Source organism: Lissotriton helveticus, chromosome 6 (genome assembly GCF_964261635.1).
Source record: "Lissotriton helveticus chromosome 6, aLisHel1.1, whole genome shotgun sequence".
NCBI lineage: Eukaryota > Metazoa > Chordata > Amphibia > Caudata > Salamandridae > Lissotriton > Lissotriton helveticus.
Window position 1 is genome coordinate 525,593,780 of NC_136067.1, and position 27,902 is coordinate 525,621,681.

Sequence of the window (27,902 nt, forward strand, 5' to 3'; positions counted from 1 at the left end):
CTTGGAGCTGGAACTGCACTCAGCACATCCCTCCCCGTCCTCAGCACACGCACTGCACCTTAAGCAACAACAGTATAGAGACCACCTGCGAACGGAGACCGTGTCCAATCTCACCGCCACTAGACATAGAATATATGACGTTGGCGACAAGGCTGGGAAGCTCTTGGCATGGCTCGATAGGCGGGAGCAAGGTACTAGAGGCATTGCACAATTATGGACGAATGAGGGACGACTGACATCAGACCCACGGGAGATAGTAGACACTCTGGTGCGCCACTTTCGCGACGTTTACTCGTCAACGTCACCCGTGTCTGAAGAGGAAGCGGCGGCCTCCATAAGTGATATCGCAATGCCTAGACTCACTCAGGAAGCCTCCGCGGAGTTGGAGGCAGACCTTGGTGAGGAAGAGTTGTGCACCGCAATCAGTTTGTTGCAGTCGGGGAAGGCACTAGGGCCTATGGGGTCCCAATAGAACTATATAAACAGTTGTCAGCCGTTCTAACCCCCCATTTACTGAATATGTATCACAACAGCCTAGGTAAGGGTGTGCTGCTGCAAGATCAACAGCTGACCACTATAGTGGCTATCCCGAAACCCGGGAAGCCCCTAACCGAATGCACCTCATACCGCCCCATGTCCCTGAAAAACGCAGAGGCCAAAATTCTGGTTAAAACCTTAGCCAACAGACTCGTAGCGCACCTTCCGTACTTGATTCACCCTGACCAATCAGGATTCATGCCTAACAGGAATACTGCGCTAAATCTCCGGTGCCTCCACGGGGTGATGGCCAAAGCACAGGCCCTGACAGAACCGACGGTGGTTCTGTCCTTAGATGCGAGAATGGCGTTTGATATGGTGGAGTGGAGTTTTCTCTTTGCGGTCCTTCGCCACCTAGGGTTCCGCCCCAAATTCTGTGCCTGGATCCGCCTCTTATATCATAACCCGCAAGCACATGTGACAGCCAATGGGCACATATCAGACAGCAAACCCCTGTCAAGGGGGATGCGCCAGGGGTGCCCCCTGTCACCACTTTTTTTCGCGCTGGTACCAGAGCCCCTGGCTGCGTGGATCAGAGGTGACCCCTTCCTGAAAGGTATCCGGTGGATGGAAGGCTGGGAGGACCGTATGTCCCTCTATGCCGATGACATCTTGGTATATTTGACGGACCCTGAACACTCTCTACAGGTGCTCCTTGAAATATGCGATAATTATGGGAAGGTTTCGGGCTACACTATTAACTGGGCCAAATCAGTTCTATACGTGCTGCGGGGACTCCCGCCGCGTCTCCCTGAAGACTGTCCACTTCTGATTTCCGAGGGTTCCTTTAAGTATCTGGGTGTCCATATCACAGCGGGACCTGCAGATTTCTTCACCAAAAATTTGACGCCCCCCTTGGAGCGTTTGCGCAGGGATGTGGTACACTGGGAACAGCTCCCGCTGACGCTGTTGGGAAAAGCAGCATTGTTTAAAATGATGGCCTTACCCCGTTTTTAGTATCCCTGGAAAACACGCCGTACCCAGTGCCTCTAAAATACTTTAAGCAAAAAGCAGCACAGGTTTCCACGCTACTGTGGGGCAGCAATCCGGCCCGTATAGCACAGGTTAAACTGCATCGTAGTTGGTATGACGGGGGAATAGCGCTCCCTAACGTCCAATTGTATTATTGGGCAGCTCACCTTAAAATTGTTAATAAGTGGATACTAACCCTGCAGGATGACCCATCCTATACGGCAGACAGGGCCCAGCTAGGCACGGGAGATATTCTTTCGGTGCTCTACAACAAAGATTAGGTTCCAAAATTGTTAGGACCGACAAGACATGCGGTTACACTATGGCATGCAGCGCAGGCGCGACTTGGCTGGAAGGGGACCCTAACCCGACTTACCCCACTATGGGATACCAGAAAATTGGGACACCTGCACAACAGCAAGGGATTCGACCAATGGGAAAACATAGGTATCTCCACGATAGGTGACCTGTGGGGTAAGGGAAATGTGATCCTGTTTGCCCAGCTCCGACAACAATATGACCTTGCCCCCACTGAGGTCTTCAGTTACACACAGATCAGACACGTGCTGTTGGTGGCACTGCCTCAGGGTGCGGAGGACCCTGAGGCTTCCCCACTGGAGGGCAGGCTGCTCACAGACTACCTGCAGAAACGCGCCACATCATTCACTTACCGTAAAATACTCAATAACTTACCGGACCCTACAACGCCATTGAGAGAAAAATGGGTGGACGAAGTAGGAGACATAGACGAGTCGGAATGGCAGGAAGCACTGGCCTCTCCCAAAGAGGTGGGGATACCAGCACGGCTACAGCTAGTCCAATTGAAAATCCTGCACCGCACATGCCACACTCGGAGCACCCTACATAAAATGGGCAGAATTCAACATCCATATTGCCTTAGGGGATGCGGGGAGGTGGGGTCCCTCTATCACACACTGTGGGACTGCCCCCAGATAGCTGATTTCCCAGGGTTCCTTTAAGTATCTGGGTGTCCATATCACAGTGGGACCTGCAGATTTCTTCACCAAAAATTTGACGCCCCCCTTGGAGCGTTTGCGGAGGGATGTGGTACACTGGGAACAGCTCCCGCTGACGCTGTTGGGAAAAGCAGCATTGTTTAAAATGATGGCCTTACCCTGTTTTTTGTATGCCCTGGAAAACACGCCGTATCCAGTGCCTCTAAAATACTTTAAGCAAAAAGCAGCACAGGTTTCCACGCTACTGTGGGGCAGCAAGCCGGCCCGTATAGCACAGGCTAAACTGCATCGTAGTTGGTATGACGGGGGAATAGCGCTCCCTAACGTCCAATTGTATTATTGGGCAGCTCACCTTAAAATTGTTAATAAGTGGATACTAACCCTGCAGGATGACCCATCCTATACGATTCAGAAAAGGGGGGGGGGGTGGTGATGAACAGAGTGTCTGAATTAAGCAGACCACTCTTACCCAGTCCAAAGATCAGGGCTTGATCCATCACCGTTATTTATCTCACTGCCCCATCCCAGCTCAGAACCTGGCTATATGCAAATTAGTCTGTCCCTGGCCCAGTGCATCATGGGAACAGGGCAGACCAAACTACCAAGCCAATTCTTCACCAGAAAGGAGACAAGCTACCGGGGACCGGTTTCTGGCATTTCAGCCTCTTCGGCCCGGCTTGCTTGAATCCTGATGGAGCAGTGAGAAAGGGACTCATGTCTGAGTATTGCCTGCCACACCTATAGTGGCCAAAAACGATTCAGAAAAGGGGGTGGTGATGAACAGAGTGTCTGAATTAAGCAGACCACTCTTACCCAGTCCAAAGATCAGGGCTTGATCCATCACCGTTATTTATCTCACTGCCCCATCCCAGCTCAGAACCTGGCTATATGCAAATTAGTCTGTCCCTGGCCCAGTGCATCATGGGAACAGGGCAGACCAAACTACCAAGCCAATTCTTCACCAGAAAGGAGACAAGCTACCGGGGACCGGTTTCTGGCATTTCAGCCTCTTCGGCCCGGCTTGCTTGAATCCTGATGGAGCAGTGAGAAAGGGACTCATGTCTGAGTATACCCTGCCACACCTATAGTGGCCAAAAACGATTCAGAAAAGGGGGTGGTGATGAACAGAGTGTCTGAATTAAGCAGACCACTCTTACCCAGTCCAAAGATCAGGGCTTGATCCATCACCGTTATTTATCTCACTGCCCCATCCCAGCTCAGAACCTGGCTATATGCAAATTAGTCTGTCCCTGGCCCAGTGCATCATGGGAACAGGGCAGACCAAACTACCAAGCCAATTCTTCACCAGAAAGGAGACAAGCTACCGGGGACCGGTTTCTGGCATTTCAGCCTCTTCGGCCCGGCTTGCTTGAATCCTGATGGAGCAGTGAGAAAGGGACTCATGTCTGAGTATTGCCTGCCACACCTATAGTGGCCAAAAACGATTCAGAAAAGGGGGTGGTGATGAACAGAGTGTCTGAATTAAGCAGACCACTCTTACCCAGTCCAAAGATCAGGGCTTGATCCATCACCGTTATTTATCTCACTACCCCATCCCAGCTCAGAACCTGGCTATATGCAAATTAGTCTGTCCCTGGCCCAGTGCATCATGGGAACAGGGCAGACCAAACTACCAAGCCAATTCTTCACCAGAAAGGAGACAAGCTACCGGGGACCGGTTTCTGGCATTTCAGCCTCTTCGGCCCGGCTTGCTTGAATCCTGATGGAGCAGTGAGAAAGGGACTCATGTCTGAGTATACCCTGCCACACCTATAGTGGCTAAAAACGATTCAGAAAAAGGGGGTGGTGATGAACAGAGTGTCTGAATTAAGCAGACCACTCTTACCCAGTCCAAAGATCAGGGCTTGATCCATCACCGTTATTTATCTCACTGCCCCATCCCAGCTCAGAACCTGGCTATATGCAAATTAGTCTGTCCCTGGCCCAGTGCATCATGGGAACAGGGCAGACCAAACTACCAAGCCAATTCTTCACCAGAAAGGAGACAAGCTACCGGGGACCGGTTTCTGGCATTTCAGCCTCTTCGGCCCGGCTTGCTTGAATCCTAATGGGACAGTGAGAAAGGGACTCATGTCTGAGTATACCCTGCCACACCTATAGTGGCCAAAAACGATTCAGAAAAGGGGGTGGTGATGAACAGAGTGTCTGAATTAAGCAGACCACTCTTACCCAGTCCAAAGATCAGGGCTTGATCCATCATCGTTATTTATCTCACTGCCCCATCCCAGCTCAGAACCTGGCTATATGCAAATTAGTCTGTCCCTGGCCCAGTGCATCATGGGAACAGGGCAGACCAAACTACCAAGCCAATTCTTCACCAGAAAGGAGACAAGCTACCGGGGACCGGTTTCTGGCATTTCAGCCTCTTCGGCCCGGCTTGCTTGAATCCTGATGGAGCAGTGAGAAAGGGACTCATGTCTGAGTATACCCTGCCACACCTATAGTGGCCAAAAACGATTCAGAAAAGGGGGTGGTGATGAACAGAGTGTCTGAATTAAGCAGACCACTCTTACCCAGTCCAAAGATCAGGGCTTGATCCATCACCGTTATTTATCTCACTGCCCCATCCCAGCTCAGAACCTGGCTATATGCAAATTAGTCTGTCCCTGGCCCAGTGCATCATGGGAACAGGGCAGACCAAACTACCAAGCCAATTCTTCACCAGAAAGGAGACAAGCTACCGGGGACCGGTTTCTGGCATTTCAGCCTCTTCGGCCTGGCTTGCTTGAATCCTGATGGAGCAGTGAGAAAGGGACTCATGTCTGAGTATACCCTGCCACACCTATAGTGGCCAAAAACGATTCAGAAAAGGGGGTGGTGATGAACAGAGTGTCTGAATTAAGCAGACCACTCTTACCCAGTCCAAAGATCAGGGCTTGATCCATCACCGTTATTTATCTCACTGCCCCATCCCAGCTCAGAACCTGGCTATATGCAAATTAGTCTGTCCCTGGCCCAGTGCATCATGGGAACAGGGCAGACCAAACTACCAAGCCAATTCTTCACCAGAAAGGAGACAAGCTACCGGGGACCGGTTTCTGGCATTTCAGCCTCTTCGGCCCGGCTTGCTTGAATCCTGATGGAGCAGTGAGAAAGGGACTCATGTCTGAGTATACCCTGCCACACCTATAGTGGCCAAAAACGATTCAGAAAAGGGGGTGGTGATGAACAGAGTGTCTGAATTAAGCAGACCACTCTTACCCAGTCCAAAGATCAGGGCTTGATCCATCACCGTTATTTATCTCACTGCCCCATCCCAGCTCAGAACCTGGCTATATGCAAATTAGTCTGTCCCTGGCCCAGTGCATCATGGGAACAGGGCAGACCAAACTACCAAGCCAATTCTTCACCAGAAAGGAGACAAGCTACCGGGGACCGGTTTCTGGCATTTCAGCCTCTTCGGCCCGGCTTGCTTGAATCCTGATGGAGCAGTGAGAAAGGGACTCATGTCTGAGTATACCCTGCCACACCTATAGTGGCCAAAAACGATTCAGAAAAGGGGGTGGTGATGAACAGAGTGTCTGAATTAAGCAGACCACTCTTACCCAGTCCAAAGATCAGGGCTTGATCCATCACCGTTATTTATCTCACTGCCCCATCCCAGCTCAGAACCTGGCTATATGCAAATTAGTCTGTCCCTGGCCCAGTGCATCATGGGAACAGGGCAGACCAAACTACCAAGCCAATTCTTCACCAGAAAGGAGACAAGCTACCGGGGACCGGTTTCTGGCATTTCAGCCTCTTCGGCCCGGCTTGCTTGAATCCTGATGGAGCAGTGAGAAAGGGACTCATGTCTGAGTATACCCTGCCACACCTATAGTGGCCAAAAACGATTCAGAAAAAGGGGGTGGTGATGAACAGAGTGTCTGAATTAAGCAGACCACTCTTACCCAGTCCAAAGATCAGGGCTTGATCCATCACCGTTATTTATCTCACTGCCCCATCCCAGCTCAGAACCTGGCTATATGCAAATTAGTCTGTCCCTGGCCCAGTGCATCATGGGAACAGGGCAGACCAAACTACCAAGCCAATTCTTCACCAGAAAGGAGACAAGCTACCGGGGACCGGTTTCTGGCATTTCAGCCTCTTCGGCCCGGCTTGCTTGAATCCTGATGGAGCAGTGAGAAAGGGACTCATGTCTGAGTATACCCTGCCACACCTATAGTGGCCAAAAACGATTCAGAAAAAGGGGGTGGTGATGAACAGAGTGTCTGAATTAAGCAGACCACTCTTACCCAGTCCAAAGATCAGGGCTTGATCCATCACCGTTATTTATCTCACTGCCCCATCCCAGCTCAGAACCTGGCTATATGCAAATTAGTCTGTCCCTGGCCCAGTGCATCATGGGAACAGGGCAGACCAAACTACCAAGCCAATTCTTCACCAGAAAGGAGACAAGCTACCGGGGACCGGTTTCTGGCATTTCAGCCTCTTCGGCCCGGCTTGCTTGAATCCTGATGGAGCAGTGAGAAAGGGACTCATGTCTGAGTATACCCTGCCACACCTATAGTGGCCAAAAACGATTCAGAAAAGGGGGTGGTGATGAACAGAGTGTCTGAATTAAGCAGACCACTCTTACCCAGTCCAAAGATCAGGGCTTGATCCATCACCGTTATTTATCTCACTGCCCCATCCCAGCTCAGAACCTGGCTATATGCAAATTAGTCTGTCCTTGGCCCAGTGCATCATGGGAACAGGGCAGACCAAACTACCAAGCCAATTCTTCACCAGAAAGGAGACAAGCTACCGGGGACCGGTTTCTGACATTTCAGCCTCTTCGGCCCGGCTTGCTTGAATCCTGATGGAGCAGTTAGAAAGGGACTCATGTCTGAGTATACCCTGCCACACCTATAGTGGCCAAAAACGATTCAGAAAAGGGGGTGGTGACTGGGTGAGAGTACTCTGCTTAATTCAGAGACTCTGTCCATCACCACCCCTTGTTGTAAATAATTTTGTCCACCCTAAGCGTGGAAGGGTATACTCAGATGTGAGTCCCTTGCTCATTGCACCATCAGGATTCAAGCAAGCCGGGCTGAAGACGGCTGAAATGCCAGAAACTGGTCCCCGGAATCTTGTTTCCTTCCCAGTGTAAGAATTGGCTTTTGTAGTCTGGTCTGCCCTGTTCCCATGATGCACTGGGCCAGGGACAGACTAATTTGCATACAGCCAGGTTCTGAAACTGGGATGGTGCAATGAGCTAAAAAACGGTGTTGGATCTAGCCCTGATCTCTTGACTGGGTGAGAGTACTCTGCTTAAATCAGAGACTCTGTCCATCACCACCCCTTGTTGTAAATAATTTTGTCCACCCTAAGCGTGGAAGGGTATACTCAGATGTGAGTCCCTTGCTCATTGCACCATCAGGATTCAAGCAAGCCGGGCCGAAGACAGCTGAAATGCCAGAAACCGGTCCCCGGAAGCTTGTTTCCTTCCCAGTGTAAGAATTGGCTTTTGTAGTCTGGTCTGCCCTGTTCCCATGATGCACTGGGCCAGGGACAGACTAATTTGCATACAGCCAGGTTCTGAAACTGGGATGGTGCAATGAGCTAAAAAACGGTGTTGGATCTAGCCCTGATCTCTTGACTGGGTGAGAGTACTCTGCTTAATTCAGAGACTCTGTCCATCACCACCCCTTGTTGTAAATAATTTTGTCCACCCTAAGCGTGGAAGGGTATACTCAGATGTGAGTCCCTTGCTCATTGCACCATCAGGATTCAAGCAAGCCGGGCCGAAGACGGCTGAAATGCCAGAAACCGGTCCCCGGAAGCTTGTTTCCTTCCCAGTGTAAGAATTGGCTTTTGTAGTCTGGTCTGCCCTGTTCCCATGATGCACTGGGCCAGGGACAGACTAATTTGCATACAGCCAGGTTCTGAAACTGGGATGGTGCAATGAGCTAAAAAACGGTGTTGGATCTAGCCCTGATCTCTTGACTGGGTGAGAGTACTCTGCTTAATTCAGAGACTCTGTCCATCACCACCCCTTGTTGTAAATAATTTTGTCCACCCTAAGCGTGGAAGGGTATACTCAGATGTGAGTCCCTTGCTCATTGCACCATCAGGATTCAAGCAAGCCGGGCCGAAGACGGCTGAAATGCCAGAAACCGGTCCCCGGAAGCTTGTTTCCTTCCCAGTGTAAGAATTGGCTTTTGTAGTCTGGTCTGCCCTGTTCCCATGATGCACTGGGCCAGGGACAGACTAATTTGCATACAGCCAGGTTCTGAAACTGGGATGGTGCAATGAGCTAAAAAACGGTGTTGGATCTAGCCCTGATCTCTTGACTGGGTGAGAGTACTCTGCTTAATTCAGAGACTCTGTCCATCACCACCCCTTGTTGTAAATAATTTTGTCCACCCTAAGCGTGGAAGGGTATACTCAGATGTGAGTCCCTTGCTCATTGCACCATCAGGATTCAAGCAAGCCGGGCCGAAGACGGCTGAAATGCCAGAAACCGGTCCCCGGAAGCTTGTTTCCTTCCCAGTGTAAGAATTGGCTTTTGTAGTCTGGTCTGCCCTGTTCCCATGATGCACTGGGCCAGGGACAGACTCATTTGCATACAGCCAGGTTCTGAAACTGGGATGGTGCAATGAGCTAAAAAACGGTGTTGGATCTAGCCCTGATCTCTTGACTGGGTGAGAGTACTCTGCTTAATTCAGAGACTCTGTCCATCACCACCCCTTGTTGTAAATAATTTTGTCCACCCTAAGCGTGGAAGGGTATACTCAGATGTGAGTCCCTTGCTCATTGCACCATCAGGATTCAAGCAAGCCGGGCCGAAGACGGCTGAAATGCCAGAAACCGGTCCCCGGAAGCTTGTTTCCTTCCCAGTGTAAGAATTGGCTTTTGTAGTCTGGTCTGCCCTGTTCCCATGATGCACTGGGCCAGGGACAGACTAATTTGCATACAGCCAGGTTCTGAAACTGGGATGGTGCAATGAGCTAAAAAACGGTGTTGGATCTAGCCCTGATCTCTTGACTGGGTGAGAGTACTCTGCTTAATTCAGAGACTCTGTCCATCACCACCCCTTGTTGTAAATAATTTTGTCCACCCTAAGCGTGGAAGGGTATACTCAGATGTGAGTCCCTTGCTCATTGCACCATCAGGATTCAAGCAAGCCGGGCCGAAGACGGCTGAAATGCCAGAAACCGGTCCCCGGAAGCTTGTTTCCTTCCCAGTGTAAGAATTGGCTTTTGTAGTCTGGTCTGCCCTGTTCCCATGATGCACGGGGCCAGGGACAGACTAATTTGCATACAGCCAGGTTCTGAAACTGGGATGGTGCAATGAGCTAAAAAACGGTGTTGGATCTAGCCCTGATCTCTTGACTGGGTGAGAGTACTCTGCTTAATTCAGAGACTCTGTCCATCACCACCCCTTGTTGTAAATAATTTTGTCCACCCTAAGCGTGGAAGGGTATACTCAGATGTGAGTCCCTTGCTCATTGCACCATCAGGATTCAAGCAAGCCGGGCCGAAGACGGCTGAAATGCCAGAAACCGGTCCCCGGAAGCTTGTTTCCTTCCCAGTGTAAGAATTGGCTTTTGTAGTCTGGTCTGCCCTGTTCCCATGATGCACTGGGCCAGGGACAGACTAATTTGCATACAGCCAGGTTCTGAAACTGGGATGGTGCAATGAGCTAAAAAACGGTGTTGGATCTAGCCCTGATCTCTTGACTGGGTGAGAGTACTCTGCTTAATTCAGAGACTCTGTCCATCACCACCCCTTGTTGTAAATAATTTTGTCCACCCTAAGCGTGGAAGGGTATACTCAGATGTGAGTCCCTTGCTCATTGCACCATCAGGATTCAAGCAAGCCGGGCCGAAGACAGCTGAAATGCCAGAAACCGGTCCCCGGAAGCTTGTTTCCTTCCCAGTGTAAGAATTGGCTTTTGTAGTCTGGTCTGCCCTGTTCCCATGATGCACTGGGCCAGGGACAGACTAATTTGCATACAGCCAGGTTCTGAAACTGGGATGGTGCAATGAGCTAAAAAACGGTGTTGGATCTAGCCCTGATCTCTTGACTGGGTGAGAGTACTCTGCTTAATTCAGAGACTCTGTCCATCACCACCCCTTGTTGTAAATAATTTTGTCCACCCTAAGCGTGGAAGGGTATACTCAGATGTGAGTCCCTTGCTCATTGCACCATCAGGATTCAAGCAAGCCGGGCCGAAGACGGCTGAAATGCCAGAAACCGGTCCCCGTAAGCTTGTTTCCTTCCCAGTGTAAGAATTGGCTTTTGTAGTCTGGTCTGCCCTGTTCCCATGATGCACTGGGCCAGGGACAGACTAATTTGCATACAGCCAGGTTCTGAAACTGGGATGGTGCAATGAGCTAAAAAACGGTGTTGGATCTAGCCCTGATCTCTTGACTGGGTGAGAGTACTCTGCTTAATTCAGAGACTCTGTCCATCACCACCCCTTGTTGTAAATAATTTTGTCCACCCTAAGCGTGGAAGGGTATACTCAGATGTGAGTCCCTTGCTCATTGCACCATCAGGATTCAAGCAAGCCGGGCCGAAGACGGCTGAAATGCCAGAAACCGGTCCCCGGAAGCTTGTTTCCTTCCCAGTGTAAGAATTGGCTTTTGTAGTCTGGTCTGCCCTGTTCCCATGATGCACTGGGCCAGGGACAGACTAATTTGCATACAGCCAGGTTCTGAAACTGGGATGGTGCAATGAGCTAAAAAACGGTGTTGGATCTAGCCCTGATCTCTTGACTGGGTGAGAGTACTCTGCTTAATTCAGAGACTCTGTCCATCACCACCCCTTGTTGTAAATAATTTTGTCCACCCTAAGCGTGGAAGGGTATACTCAGATGTGAGTCCCTTGCTCATTGCACCATCAGGATTCAAGCAAGCCGGGCCGAAGACGGCTGAAATGCCAGAAACCGGTCCCCGGAAGCTTGTTTCCTTCCCAGTGTAAGAATTGGCTTTTGTAGTCTGGTCTGCCCTGTTCCCATGATGCACTGGGCCAGGGACAGACTAATTTGCATACAGCCAGGTTCTGAAACTGGGATGGTGCAATGAGCTAAAAAACGGTGTTGGATCTAGCCCTGATCTCTTGACTGGGTGAGAGTACTCTGCTTAATTCAGAGACTCTGTCCATCACCACCCCTTGTTGTAAATAATTTTGTCCACCCTAAGCGTGGAAGGGTATACTCAGATGTGAGTCCCTTGCTCATTGCACCATCAGGATTCAAGCAAGCCGGGCCGAAGACGGCTGAAATGCCAGAAACCGGTCCCCGGAAGCTTGTTTCCTTCCCAGTGTAAGAATTGGCTTTTGTAGTCTGGTCTGCCCTGTTCCCATGATGCACTGGGCCAGGGACAGACTCATTTGCATACAGCCAGGTTCTGAAACTGGGATGGTGCAATGAGCTAAAAAACGGTGTTGGATCTAGCCCTGATCTCTTGACTGGGTGAGAGTACTCTGCTTAATTCAGAGACTCTGTCCATCACCACCCCTTGTTGTAAATAATTTTGTCCACCCTAAGCGTGGAAGGGTATACTCAGATGTGAGTCCCTTGCTCATTGCACCATCAGGATTCAAGCAAGCCGGGCCGAAGACGGCTGAAATGCCAGAAACCGGTCCCCGGAAGCTTGTTTCCTTCCCAGTGTAAGAATTGGCTTTTGTAGTCTGGTCTGCCCTGTTCCCATGATGCACTGGGCCAGGGACAGACTAATTTGCATACAGCCAGGTTCTGAAACTGGGATGGTGCAATGAGCTAAAAAACGGTGTTGGATCTAGCCCTGATCTCTTGACTGGGTGAGAGTACTCTGCTTAATTCAGAGACTCTGTCCATCACCACCCCTTGTTGTAAATAATTTTGTCCACCCTAAGCGTGGAAGGGTATACTCAGATGTGAGTCCCTTGCTCATTGCACCATCAGGATTCAAGCAAGCCGGGCCGAAGACGGCTGAAATGCCAGAAACCGGTCCCCGGAAGCTTGTTTCCTTCCCAGTGTAAGAATTGGCTTTTGTAGTCTGGTCTGCCCTGTTCCCATGATGCACTGGGCCAGGGACAGACTAATTTGCATACAGCCAGGTTCTGAAACTGGGATGGTGCAATGAGCTAAAAAACGGTGTTGGATCTAGCCCTGATCTCTTGACTGGGTGAGAGTACTCTGCTTAATTCAGAGACTCTGTCCATCACCACCCCTTGTTGTAAATAATTTTGTCCACCCTAAGCGTGGAAGGGTATACTCAGATGTGAGTCCCTTGCTCATTGCACCATCAGGATTCAAGCAAGCCGGGCCGAAGACGGCTGAAATGCCAGAAACCGGTCCCCGGAAGCTTGTTTCCTTCCCAGTGTAAGAATTGGCTTTTGTAGTCTGGTCTGCCCTGTTCCCATGATGCACTGGGCCAGGGACAGACTAATTTGCATACAGCCAGGTTCTGAAACTGGGATGGTGCAATGAGCTAAAAAACGGTGTTGGATCTAGCCCTGATCTCTTGACTGGGTGAGAGTACTCTGCTTAATTCAGAGACTCTGTCCATCACCACCCCTTGTTGTAAATAATTTTGTCCACCCTAAGCGTGGAAGGGTATACTCAGATGTGAGTCCCTTGCTCATTGCACCATCAGGATTCAAGCAAGCCGGGCCGAAGACGGCTGAAATGCCAGAAACCGGTCCCCGGAAGCTTGTTTCCTTCCCAGTGTAAGAATTGGCTTTTGTAGTCTGGTCTGCCCTGTTCCCATGATGCACTGGGCCAGGGACAGACTAATTTGCATACAGCCAGGTTCTGAAACTGGGATGGTGCAATGAGCTAAAAAACGGTGTTGGATCTAGCCCTGATCTCTTGACTGGGTGAGAGTACTCTGCTTAATTCAGAGACTCTGTCCATCACCACCCCTTGTTGTAAATAATTTTGTCCACCCTAAGCGTGGAAGGGTATACTCAGATGTGAGTCCCTTGCTCATTGCACCATCAGGATTCAAGCAAGCCGGGCCGAAGACGGCTGAAATGCCAGAAACCGGTCCCCGGAAGCTTGTTTCCTTCCCAGTGTAAGAATTGGCTTTTGTAGTCTGGTCTGCCCTGTTCCCATGATGCACTGGGCCAGGGACAGACTAATTTGCATACAGCCAGGTTCTGAAACTGGGATGGTGCAATGAGCTAAAAACTGGTGTTGGATCTAGCTCTGATCTCTTGACTGGGTGAGAGTACTCTGCTTAATTCAGAGACTCTGTCCATCACCACCCCTTGTTGTAAATAATTTTGTCCACCCTAAGCGTGGAAGGGTATACTCAGATGTGAGTCCCTTGCTCATTGCACCATCAGGATTCAAGCAAGCCGGGCCGAAGACGGCTGAAATGCCAGAAACCGGTCCCCGGAAGCTTGTTTCCTTCCCAGTGTAAGAATTGGCTTTTGTAGTCTGGTCTGCCCTGTTCCCATGATGCACTGGGCCAGGGACAGACTAATTTGCATACAGCCAGGTTCTGAAACTGGGATGGTGCAATGAGCTAAAAAACGGTGTTGGATCTAGCCCTGATCTCTTGACTGGGTGAGAGTACTCTGCTTAATTCAGAGACTCTGTCCATCACCACCCCTTGTTGTAAATAATTTTGTCCACCCTAAGCGTGGAAGGGTATACTCAGATGTGAGTCCCTTGCTCATTGCACCATCAGGATTCAAGCAAGCCGGGCCGAAGACGGCTGAAATGCCAGAAACCGGTCCCCGGAAGCTTGTTTCCTTCCCAGTGTAAGAATTGGCTTTTGTAGTCTGGTCTGCCCTGTTCCCATGATGCACTGGGCCAGGGACAGACTAATTTGCATACAGCCAGGTTCTGAAACTGGGATGGTGCAATGAGCTAAAAAACGGTGTTGGATCTAGCCCTGATCTCTTGACTGGGTGAGAGTACTCTGCTTAATTCAGAGACTCTGTCCATCACCACCCCTTGTTGTAAATAATTTTGTCCACCCTAAGCGTGGAAGGGTATACTCAGATGTGAGTCCCTTGCTCATTGCACCATCAGGATTCAAGCAAGCCGGGCCGAAGACGGCTGAAATGCCAGAAACCGGTCCCCGGAAGCTTGTTTCCTTCCCAGTGTAAGAATTGGCTTTTGTAGTCTGGTCTGCCCTGTTCCCATGATGCACTGGGCCAGGGACAGACTAATTTGCATACAGCCAGGTTCTGAAACTGGGATGGTGCAATGAGCTAAAAAACGGTGTTGGATCTAGCCCTGATCTCTTGACTGGGTGAGAGTACTCTGCTTAATTCAGAGACTCTGTCCATCACCACCCCTTGTTGTAAATAATAATTTAGACCCATCCTATACGGCAGACAGGGCCCAGCTAGGCACGGGAGCTATTCTTTCGGTGCTCTACAACAAAGATCAGGTTCCAAAATTGTTAGGACCGACAAGACATGCGGTTACACTATGGCATGCAGCGCAGGCGCGACTTGGCTGGAAGGGGACCCTAACCCGACTTACCCCACTATGGGATACCAGAAAATTGGGATACCTGCACAACAGCAAGGGATTCGACCAATGGGACAACATAGGTATCTCCACGATAGGTGACCTGTAGGGTAAGGGAAATGTGATCCCGTTTGCCCAGCTCCGACAACAATATGACCTTGCCCCCACTGAGGTCTTCCGTTACACACAGGTCAGACACGCGCTGTTGGTGGCACTGCCACAGGGTGCAGAGTTCCCTGAGGCTTCCCCACTGGAGGACAGGCTGCTCACAGACTACCTGCAGAAACGCGCCACATCATTCACTTACCGTAAAATACTCAATAACTTACCGGACCCTACAACGCCATTGAGAGAAAAATGGGTGGACATAGGAGACATAGACGAGTCGGAATGGCAGGAAGCACTGGCCTCTCCCAAAGAGGTGGGGATACCAGCACGGCTACGGCTAGTTCAATTGAAAATCCTGCACCGCACATACCACACTCGGAGCACCCTACATAAAATGGGCAGAATTCAACATCCATATTGCCTTAGGGGATGTGGGGAGGTGGGGTCCCTCTATCACACACTGTGGGACTGCCCCCAGATAGCTGACTTCTGGAGGAGGGTACTGAGAACACTGTCACAAGTCACGGGTGTATCACTGGTCCCGGAGCCCCGAAAGTGCCTGCTAAACCTCTGGGAACCCAATGACCTCTCACGCATGACGCAAACATGGGTTACGCTGGGATTCCTGGTGGTGAAGTGCAATTTAGCGCAGAAATGGGGAGCCAAGCACTTGCCTACATTAACGACCTGGTGTAAAGACATTGATTCAGCCATAATGGCCGAAAGGACAGTCTACATTAATCGGGGCTGTCCTCAAAAATGGACCAAAATATGGATAGCATGGAACACTTATCGGGGCAACCTTTGTGAGCCTATACCTGAACATGATGATGACAGTTCTGATGAAGATCTATGAGAAGTGTAAGGGAGTGGTGTTAAATTCAATGTCAACAGTCTTTTCTGCAACCGGCTGGGCTAATGTGCAATATCTTGCAGAATTTCCAACGCAAATGTATACGATGTGTGCCATAACTGATGTTTTATGTTTTGATTTATTTGCCACTGTTTTGAATGCAAATAATAAAAACAGATTCTCAAAAAATAAATGCGCAAGCAGGCACCACATAGGCAGGTCTGAGACACATTTACAGGACTACTCATGTGGGTGGCACAACCAGTGCTGCAAGCCCACTAGTAGTGTTTGATTTACTGGCCCTGGCTCACACAGTGCACTTTACCAGGGGCTTACCAGTAATTTAAATATGCCATTCATGGATAACCAATCATATCACAATTTATATTGAGGAGCATATGCACTTTAGCACTCATCAGTAGTGGTAACGTGCCCAGAATCCTATAGCCAACAAAAACAGGGTCAGACAAATAGGAGGCAAAAGGTTTGTGGATAAACCTGGCAAAAGAGCCAGGCCTAACAGTGTATGTGTGCAAGGGAGATGGCCTGAAGACACAAGTACTTCTATGGAGTGCTTGATAACAAAGAAAAAATAGCTGCACAAACTGGGAGCAGTGTGAGAGGACATGATGTTGGCCCATGATCTATGGGAGGGCCAAACACAGGAAGGGTAAAGGACGCCCATGCCTGAAATATGGCATCAAAGATAATGAGAATGATGCTGAGGTTTACCAATGGTAGGAGATGGGAGGCCAGTAAGCCCACAGATAGAACAGAACACATCTCTTTGAGATAGTGCATGTGCTGCCTAGCCGAGCAGCGCATGCGCTATATAGTTGAGACCCAAATACAATAGAATTCACACAGGCGAAACCTACAGGCTTTGCCAATGTTTGTCATGTTTAGAAACAAGGAGATTAAGGGATTGATTCGTAATCACAAAATGTGGAACTAAGGTCACTGCTAGGGAGATGATATGGTGTTTTCTTTTGGAAAAGGATGTGGCGTAAGTGCCAAACCTGCAGAATAGGGAGCTGGCAAATGGGGTTCGAGTTTTGCCATTGGCTTAACATGCTTGATTTTGGGCACATCCACACATTACATAATCTCCCCGTGCCTACAAAAATGAATGAGTGTGAAGGAACTTTTGCTCATGTAAAGTGCTCTAATACCTTTGGGTGGTGTTGGCACTATAGAAAACTGCTCAAACAAAGTAAGTGATGCTAGTGTTAAACACTCCACTACCTTCTGGTGATTTTGGCGCTATATAAACCTGCACAAAAAACTTTAAGAATCACAGTGTTAGGCTAGTTTATGGTAATGAACACGAGGAAATACATCTAATCGGCAACCACATTAAAAAGACTAGTTTTGCCATAGACACTGAGGGGCAGGCAGACCTTGATCACATCAAGACTCAGCCTGGCTCCTTTGAAAAGAATTCAAGTTAAGCAACAATGGCGCATGGAAACACTTCACCAGTGAATGCGGAAAAGTAAGAAAGTGTCCAGGAAAATGTTGAAGAAATTGAAACCCACCCTATGAAATGAGAAGCAACAAGGTGAGACACGAACAGTTCAATCATTTCACACAGGAGAAATTTGGCTATGCAGTTACAGCAGAAAGCACAGGTACTTTAGAAGCTCTGGCATAACCTGTGATAGTGCATGCCTGATTCACTTGAGGTCTGATATTCCATCTATAAACACTATTGCCGAAAGACCACATATGGTGTAAACACTCACACACAGCTGATACTCACTTATGCGGAAAATAAACAGACTACATGTGTGTCAAGTAATAGCAACCCTGCACACATTCTCCAATAAGCACATCAGCTATACACGAACAGGACATTAAAAGGCAGAACACCACCACTCACTAGAATGAAACAGACTACAATGGGGGTTGTGGGAGGAGGTCATTTGTGGACGGGGCAAGCACCGGGAGATGCGAGCAAGGAAGCATAGATGGGAGGGAGGAGGTTGGGGAAACGGGAAGCAGCAAAAAACGGAAAAGCAGTGACGGGGAGGTGAGCTGTGGACGGGGCATGAGGGAGGGTGGGAGCAGATGTAGCTAGTAAAGACATGAGCACTTTGTAGAGTGCTGAAAAAGAAAGAAAGATGTAGGTCCTAAAATGGTAGTAAAAACGGGAACAGTGGATGTTAACAAGTACTTGGTTGATGCTCTGTGGGATGGCTAAACACTAGAAGAGGCATGACCATGTATGCCAGGGACAAATTGTGACAACATTTATGAGACAGATGATGGAGCGAGCAAATGGGAAGCCTATGGATGGGCTGAAGCCCAAAGATTAAAAAGAATATTTCTCTTTGAGACGTTGTCTAGCCAAAACCTAAAAATAGCTTGCACTGGTTTTGCATTTGCGCTACCCTCTAGATATGGTTCTAGGTGTCGCTGAGTGAAGGTCGCCTTAACATTTTTAAAAAAACACCTCAATATTCATGAATGCACTTGTTAAACATAGCAAAAATAACATTGAAGTGATGCTGAAACAATGACTACATGAAGACTGTTAATACAATTGCATTAAAATTCAAATAAATAGTATCCCCTGACCAGAAATCTTTAGCTTTGACAAAGTAGAAGCCAGCTCATCTTCATGGCACACAGCAAGATTAAAAGTGATGTTCACAGTTTGCCCAATTTGTGGCTACAATTTAGAATATCTACCCCACTAAATGCATCTTTACAGAACATACTATCCAATACGCAAAAAAACCTATTTGCTCTAGTGCTTAATTTGTAAAAGAATGAGTGCTGGTGCCCAAAACTCTGCTCAGAAGTCTGTGGTTGGGGCAGCTAAATGTCTGCACACCTAATACCAAGGCTGCACATCTCAAATCCACCTCAAGCATCTTTAATTCACTACCAGTCACTCCCAGTCCCTTTATCTCATTCTTGCAGGTTCCTGCTTTCTCCTTTAATGCACTTTTTCCTTCTTTTTCTTTCTCCACCTTTCTACTGTGTGTGTTTTTCCTCTCTTGTTCTTGGAAAATATGAAACAAATAGGTGCTGGTCCCTAAAAATGAATGCACGGTAACCACAGGCTCAAATTTAGCACTGTATGACCGTCGATAAGGATGTCATGACATAGAGAGACCAGCCCCAAGCTGATATTCCTCTGATCCTGGACACTTGATGAAAGGTGTATATTGATCATCATTACATGTAACCCAAGAAGAATGAAAAGAGGGAAAGAAAGAAAATAAACAACATTAGAAGAATGAGAACTACCCTTCATTACCTTTATTTGCTGTATTTGCTACAGCGGAACTCCAAAAATCATTTTATTTACACTTACCATTTCCCTGAAACCTCTGAAACACACTCATTCGTCAGTGGGGCCCATAACACCGCACATTTACTCTGTTCACTAAACGTGGCTTCAAGGAATTTGGTGAAACACAAAGGAGTAATGCTGTAACATTTGGTGGGGTTTCTAAACCTATGTAATCAGTTATTTATTTACACCTACAGTTTTTATACACTTTACCATGGTTTAATCAAACATTTATTTTATTCAGACGCACCAAAATAGTGGCAATGGATCTGCTAGAAAGAAAATTAGGCGTAGGAAAATAACAAGACCAGCTTTAATATTCCATCTTCCCAATTTTATTAAAAGCAAAACTTTAATATGTCTGACATTTAGGCATTTGATTAATTCTTTATTAAGTAAAATCTTAAACTTTATTTAAAAATGATCATTTTATTTAGAGCTCAGAAAAAAAGTCGTTTAGAAGTTAGTTAAAAGTTTAGCAAATAATAGATAGTTCTAAATTCATTCTCTCCTAACATCCCTAACTAACGCCCTCGTCTTATCCTTTTATCTTGAAAGGCAAACAAGGAAAAAGTGAAAGTCTCTTACATCCAGGAATCGATCTGCAAAATCCGACAGTACTTCGAGAGGAAATCGAAAGAGCGATACCCTCCAAGCAAAATCAGGGGTTTTTATACACTAATTTCCTAACTTAGGGGCCCATTATGATGTCGGGCGGATTGCCTCCGCCAGCCTGGCAGAGGCAATCCGCCCGACACCTATGCCCGGATTCCCCCCGCCATATTAGGATGGAGGGGGGGAGCGTGGCGGACGGAAAGACCGTCCGACGCTTTACTGCCGCGGTCACAAGGCGACCGCGGCGGTAATGGAATAATATGGTGGCGGTGTCCAATGGACACCGCCACCCATATTACAATGGCCACTGAGAGGTGCCTTTCCACGGCGGCAATGCCGCCACGAAAAGGCAGGCGGTGTGTGCTGCAGGGGCCCCTGGTGATGCTGGTGTAGGGTGCCTGCCGCTTTGCACATGCAAATACGTGCACAATTGTTTTGCATTGTGGCGGACGGTGCAGAGTGCACCGCCCGCCACAATGCAAAACATGGAGGACGTGCCCGCCACAGTGGCGGGCACATCCTAATTCCCACTACAGGACCCACGCCCTTATGGCGGGCGGTCCCATTCTCCGTGGCGGGCGGACAAAGTTCGCCCGCCATCCTAATGAGCCCCTAAATCTATCTAAAAAGTATCTAACATCACCAATTCGGGTTCTGATTGGACAATTTGGGGTGGGTGAGCATCTCCTCACCATTACAACATTGAATTCACGGTGAATCAGCAGAATCATAATGATTCTTGGTTTAAAACAGTCTCTGGCCTGGTCACTTCCTTGACTCGCAACGTTGGCCTGTTTTCTCACATTTAGAACACTTGAATGTCCATATTTTGGCAATCATCCTAACTTCAGGGCAAAGCAGCCTTGAACTTCCCATCCGAGTACAGGCAGGTCACTCTCGCTGGCAGGCTTTAGGCACGCATGCGCAGTCCAGCACTTGCTCACAGTTAGCCAGAGTAACCAGATTTTGTCCCATCCCACCTCCTGGGAGCGGCCTCAGAGGCCTCTTTTGGAACTATCATAGAAACAAACACAAATTCATGTTAATTGTGGTGATGAAACGCTTCTGTTTACCTCCCACCATACTAATGTTTCCCTATTAGTTAGTACCGAGCAGGTAAGCCACATAAATGCGTTTCATACTTCCATATCCGACGAATTTTAGCACAATAATGTGTACCATAAGCACATTCATATTGCGTTTACTTATCTGTAAGCTGTGCATTAGTTCACAACACAATAACAATACAAATTAGTTAATTATTTTGCTTCATGCATGCAAAATTAGTATTCTCCAAATGTTCATGTATTGTGCATCTTATTCTATGGTTGGTTATTTTACCACAACACACCATTAGTAAATATGAACGTTATGGAACATTGATTTCACCAGGGGTACACAAAATCTTGTTTTGCCACCTTGCTCCATCAATTCCCTCATCTGGTGATTTTATCACCAAATATCTCTCAAAATGTTGGAAAATTTAGCAGAACATGTTTTGGATTCTTTATATTAATTTCACCTATACTCTTGTACCTTTCTTCTTTGAATCATTGAAAATGTTCTCTCTAATTTCTTCCATTTCTATCTCATTCTTTTCTCTTACTCTTACTCTTGCTTGTCTTTCTTCATTCCTTTTCTTTATTGCTTTTCTAAAATCTCTCCTACCTTTGTATATACAACATAATCTTATCAGAAAAATCACTATCACTAAAATTGTTATCGGAATTAGTATTTGACCTATAATTGAACTACCTATTTCTTGGAACCAATACTTGATTGCTGAAAAACTTTTGCCCAGCTTTTCAAGGACACCTTCAACCTCCAGTGGTTCAATTTCTTTATGCAAATCTGTAATATTTATAATATACTTTTCAAGATTCTGACTTTTATCTGGGATATAAGTACAACAACGTTGCACTTGTAAAATCCCACAGACTGCTCACTCTTTTGCTAAAATTATATCAAGGGCAAGTCGATTTTGCATAACCATAGCTCTCATAGCAACCATTTCAGTATTAACAATCAGGAATCCTCCTGCTGTGTCTGTTGACAATCGATCAACTATTGTGGACAATTTTCTGATTCTATTTGCATTAAACGAAATTCCCACTGCTGGTATCAGTGCTCCAAATACATCACCTATTATTTCTAACACACTCTCTCTTCTTTTTCGACTTAGAACTTTACCTTAGGAATGACCAAACCCACATAACAGGTCCCATACCAATGGTCTGGTAACCTATAGTAAGCTCTATTCCCACAAATAAAATAAATTCCAGGAAAAACAGGATCATCTCCTCTTTTAAATCCGCAACCCCCTATAACTCTATGGGTGTCTTTGCATTGACTTGTACCCACAAAATAATTGTCATACATTGAATTGTCTCTTCTAATACAACATTTTCCTAACATTGGAGCATCTATATTAATGGTTACATTCACATTTTTATCCTCAATATTCTCATCATCAAATGTAAAGTATTTAGATTTTGCATGTTTCATTTTCTCATTTCGTTTGTAAGCAATCCTCGTTTCCTCAACCATGTTTAAAAATGCCTTCTCTTCAACTCTCATTTTACATGTCTAATTATTGTTAAAAGCATACTTATGTGCCAGCTCATCTAATTCTAAGAAATATTCTCCCATTTCTTTTGCAGGTTTTCTTTTATTCAACGTACCATCAATCCTTAATTTTGCAAATATTTCATCTACATTGGAATAATGATATTCTAATTTTCCAGTCTGATAAAACAAACTTGCAATTACACTACAAGTTACTCCATATTTAAGAGGAAGGTGGTGATAGGTCACCCCTTCTGACACCGATGCTGGCAATTTTATACAAACATAACAGTCATCAACATTCATAGTTTTAATGTACTCAAGTAACAACTTTGAAAAAGTGTTCTTCGTATAGTCACTAATTGACCTATCTTGATGCAACTCTGGTTTGTACACATGGGTCTCATGAACTTTTTCTTTCTCATTTGGCTTATTTAAACTCACATTTGGTTTTAATTTTGTTACCCTATCTTGAAAAGGAATTATAATAGCTGAAATTACCCATAATATTATCAACAATCCCATACATATTGAGCAACATCTACACCATTTTCTAAAAATAGAACATTTGTTTTATGGTTATTCATTGCCATTTTCTCCATCACAGTTTCTTCGACCTTGCGTAACTTATGAATTATATACCACTCAATTCACTAACAAGTATTCTTCGACCTTGTGTCAATCCTATTCTAAATTGTACTATAGTTAAGTTTTCTAACAAGTTTTCTTCGACCTTATGTCAACTCCGACCTCTTCTATATTTACAATATCCGTCTCACAGGACTTCAGAACTTTTTACTTAATAACATATATTTTGAGCACCTATCTCTTATCTCTTAGTTGACTTCTTTACTCACTTTTCTCAAACAGCTTTGGATTGTACAGGTTTTCTTGACTGCTATTAGCTTCAACAATGGGTGGTAGGACGATGTACGTCCACTCAGGTGATTTATACCTCTGGTTTGGACGTCTTACTCTTTTTGGCCTTCGAATAGTTTCTATTTTCTTTCCCAGCGTTTCCTTCTGGCTAGGGGAAAACATCCTTTACAACGCAACTTTTACCACGCAGGGCCATTACAACGCAACTTTTACAACGCAAACCATTACAACGCATTGCGCTGGGGGGCGCTCTAGGATAGGGAATAGGTTTAATTTACTATCCAACACCTTCCCTACTATCCACGGGGACTGGAGTTGGAATAGTAAATTAAACTATTCACTATCCAGCACCCCAAAGCACTATGCGTTGTAAAGGCATGCGTTGTAAAAACAGCTTTGTAAAGGCATGCGTGGTAAAAGCATGCGTTGTAATGTCATACATCCTCTGGCTAGTGATCTCATTCACTTGTTCTTCTGGTTCTTTTGTTTTGTTTACTATTTTGAATCTCAATCCACCGGTTTCTTTAGGCCAATTGTTTCCTTTGCAGACTTTCTTAGTTTTTGGCTCTACTGTATTATGCTCCACTCTCCAAGCTCTTTTTCTTGGGCTTTTTCTTAATGGAGTTTCATCTGCACTATCATCAGTTTCACTTTCAGTTTCCTGAACTGTATCATTGATTATGATTTTCACAATGTCTTTGTCTTCCTCAGACTCAGCTTTCTCTTCCGTTACTCTGTTAGGAACACCTTCATAACTGGTACTTGGAATCTCATCCTTATAGTAAGTTACTTCCTCTTCCCCAGTCTCAGGATTTCCGTTCCAGCTTTCAGTGTTTTCAGATTGCTTTTCAGTTTTCTCCTTATCAACAGCTTTGCCTTCACTTTCTTTTGCGTCTTTACTGGTGTCTGTCTTTACCAATTCTCGATCTTCAGATTGATCTTCTGAATCTGGTATTTCTACAACCTCCCTTTCACCTTCACCTTTAGACACAGAACTGGCTTCTGATACTTCCAGATATCAACGTTCCTGTTGATCTTCAGTATCTGGAGTTTTTTCTGGTTCAGCTTCAGAGTCAGAACCAGTCGTACTTTCACCGTCGTACGGGTATTCAGGTTCAGGTACACGAATGGTGTGGCTAGCATGATCCCATCTTTTCAACCCAGCACACTTGACTGCAGTAGGGTTAACCAAGATAACCTGTCTTGGTTTCTGCCACCGAGGTACCAAGCGATTTCTCCTGCGATGCACTTTCACTCGAACCCAGTCTCCAGGGACTAGATCATGAGCTGGATTTTTCTCTTTGGAATTTGACTCAGTTCCCACCTGGTGGAGCACAGAAGTTACCACATCAGACAGATTTTCGCAGTAATCCAGTATGATGTCATCATTAATTGTCAATAACTTATCAACTGGTACATAGGCCTGTCTCATCACCCTGCCCATCAAAATCTCATGTGGACTTAGTCCAGTTTTTCTGTCAGGTATGCTTCTTAGTGTCATTAAAACAAGTGGCATGGCATCGGGCCACTTAAGTCCTGTTGCCCGACATATTTTTGCAATTCTGTTTTTAATTGTTCCGTTCACCTGTTCCACTACTTCTGAAGCTTCAGGTCTGTAAGCACAATGCAGCTTCTGGCGAATGTCCAGAGCTTCGCAGATCATCTGCATCAGTTCATTTTGGAAATGAGGGCCTTGGTCTGACTCAGTTGTCACCGGGAACCCGAATCGTGGTATTATCTCACGTAAAAACATTATTTACATTATTACAAGAATGTATCTGAGTCTGTTGCATGGAGGCAGCTCAACAAAATCCATTTGAACCCTTGTAAATGGACCAGCCTCCCGTCATATGGTTCCCAAACTTACAACAGTCCTTCTGTTTGGATTAAATTGCTGGCATACCAAACATCTTCGGCACAAGCTTTCGGCAATCATTCTGAATTTAGAATTATACCAAGTCTGTCTAAAGAGACGAATCATAGCATCTCTACCAATGTGGGCCTGACCATGGTACATTCGGGCCATGTCTGAGATCATACTATCAGGCATTACTGGTCTTTCATCTTTGTATACCCAAATTTCATCTTCCTCTCCTTGTCTACATCCTGATTTTAGCCAAATATCTTTTTCTTCTGCTTCTGCCTCTTCCTGTATCTGTTTCACTTCCTGCCAGGTCTCGACTACAGTTGTTAGCATTAAAGGACTCGGAACATGTTCTTTCAATTTTCCTCGATTGATTGAAATTTGATTTTTAGCGCAATGATTTGCAATTGCATCTGCATAATTATTCCCTCTTGTAATGTAATCCTCACTCTTTTTATGGGCTGAACATTTTACAACTGCTATTTTCGCAGGCAGATGGATTACATCTATTAGTGTTTTCACAAATTCAGCATTTCTAATAGGTGTTCCTGCAGAGGTCAAATAACCTCTTTGGGACCAGAGCTGTCCATAATCATGTACAACTCCGTAACCATATTGACTGTCAGTCACTATAGTTACTTTCACCTCTTTCCCCAATTCACATGCTCGTATCAAAGCAATCAACTCCGCTACTTGAGCAGAATAAATTTCTTTCAGACAAGATGCTTCCAACACTTCTGCCACAGTACAAATAGCATATGCAGCACTTAGAACGCCACTCTCTGTTCTCAGGCACGATCCATCCACAAACATCACAAAATCTGATTCAGTTAGTGGTTCATCTCTAATATCTGGTCGGGGCTTAGTACAGTATTCCAGAACATCCAAACATTTGTGATCAAGCTCACCTTTTACTTCTGCTTCAATGGTATCAGTTAACAATGTAGAAGGATTGACTTTACACATCTAGTAACTGTCACATTCTCAGCTCCCAAAATTATTTTCTCATATCGAGTCATTCTGCTGTTGGTCATGTACTGTGTCTTTGCTCTAGTGAGGAGAATCTCCACAGAATGAGGTACATATACCATCACAGGAAATCCTATCACTATTCCTTCGCTTTGCTCCAGACTTACACTTGTTGCTGCTACTGCTTTCAGACAACCTGGCAAAGCTTTTACAACAGGGTCCAAAACAGCTGAGAAATACGCAATTGGTTTTCTCAATTTTCCATGTCTCTGAACCAATACTGACAATGCACATCCTTCTCGCTCACTGCAGTACAGTTCAAATTCTTTCTCATAATTAGGCATTCCTAAAGCTGGTGCTTCACATAGTTTAGTTTTCAGCTGTTCAAATGCTTCTATCTCTGTTTTGGTCAGAACAATGGGATCTCTGATATCTGCTTTTGTCAATCTCTGTAATGGTTTTGCAATCAATGAAAATCCACTAATCCACTGTCTACAATACCCTACCATTCCCACGAACATTCTCACCTGTCTTTGAGGTTTAGGCGGCTGCATTCCTTGTATCATTTTAATTCTTTCTATTGTAACTTGTCTGATTCATTTGGCAATCTTGTGACCTAGATATTGTACTTCATTTCGACAAAATTGTAATTTTGATGGAGACACTTTATGTTCCTCTTCAGCCAAATGATTTAACAATGCTATGGTGTCAGTTACACACGCATCCTTTGTTTTGGATGCAACCAAAAGACCAATGTACTGAACTAACACAGACTCTCCAGGCATACTCAAGTTTTCCAATGATTTCTTTAGCAGCTGATTAAAAATTGATGGACTCTCAGTGTACCCTTGTGGAATTCTACACCATGATAGTATACGATTTTGGAATCGGAACGCAAAAATTGGTTGGCTCTCTGGATGCAATGGAACAGTAAAGAACGCATTGCACAAATCAATCACAGTGTACCATTCTGCATCATGGGGAATTTGATATAGTATCACTGCTAGATTCGGAACAATCGGACAACATGGGACAACAATTTTATTAACCTTTCTCAGGTCTTGCACAATTCTAAAGGTTCCATTTGGCTTTTTCGATCCCATAATTGGAGAATTGGAAGAACTGCTTTTTATTTCTCTCAGAATTCCCTGCTCAATCATTTTGTCAATCACTGGAGTTATTCCTTCAATTACTTCTGTAGTCATCTTATACTGAGGTATATTTGGGTAACTCACACCTTCTTTTACTGTAACTTTTACAGGATCAACACCTTTCATTAAACCTATATGTTTTCCAGTGAAATCCCACACTCTTTCTTTCACTGTCTCTTTCAATTCAACAGGAATCTTTTCTTTATCAAAAACAGGAAATAGCTTATCCTGCTCTGCTTCAATCTTGAGCATTGTCATTATATACAAAATATCTTCATCTGGAGTTTGCAATTCTATGCCATCCAGTGAACAGTATATGGCACAGTTCATCTTGCACAGTATATCCCTGCCTAACAGATTAACAGGACTGCTATCGCACACCACAAATCGATGCATATCTTTGAAAGTTCCAATTTCTATTTCAACTGGTTTTGTTAAGGGAGTTTTTATCTGTCTATTAGCAACACCTACAACTTGAATGGTCTCTCCCGAGAGAGGAAGATTTTGAACTTCCACTGATCTAACAGTAGAACGGGTAGCACCAGTGTCCACTAGGAAGGTTATTTCCACATCATTCACCTTACCGCTCACAAATGAACTTGACTGATCTACCTCAAGAGTGGCTCCAAGTACACACTCTTCTTCCTCTCTCAGGCACCGTCGGAAACTTTCATCCGGCTCACTG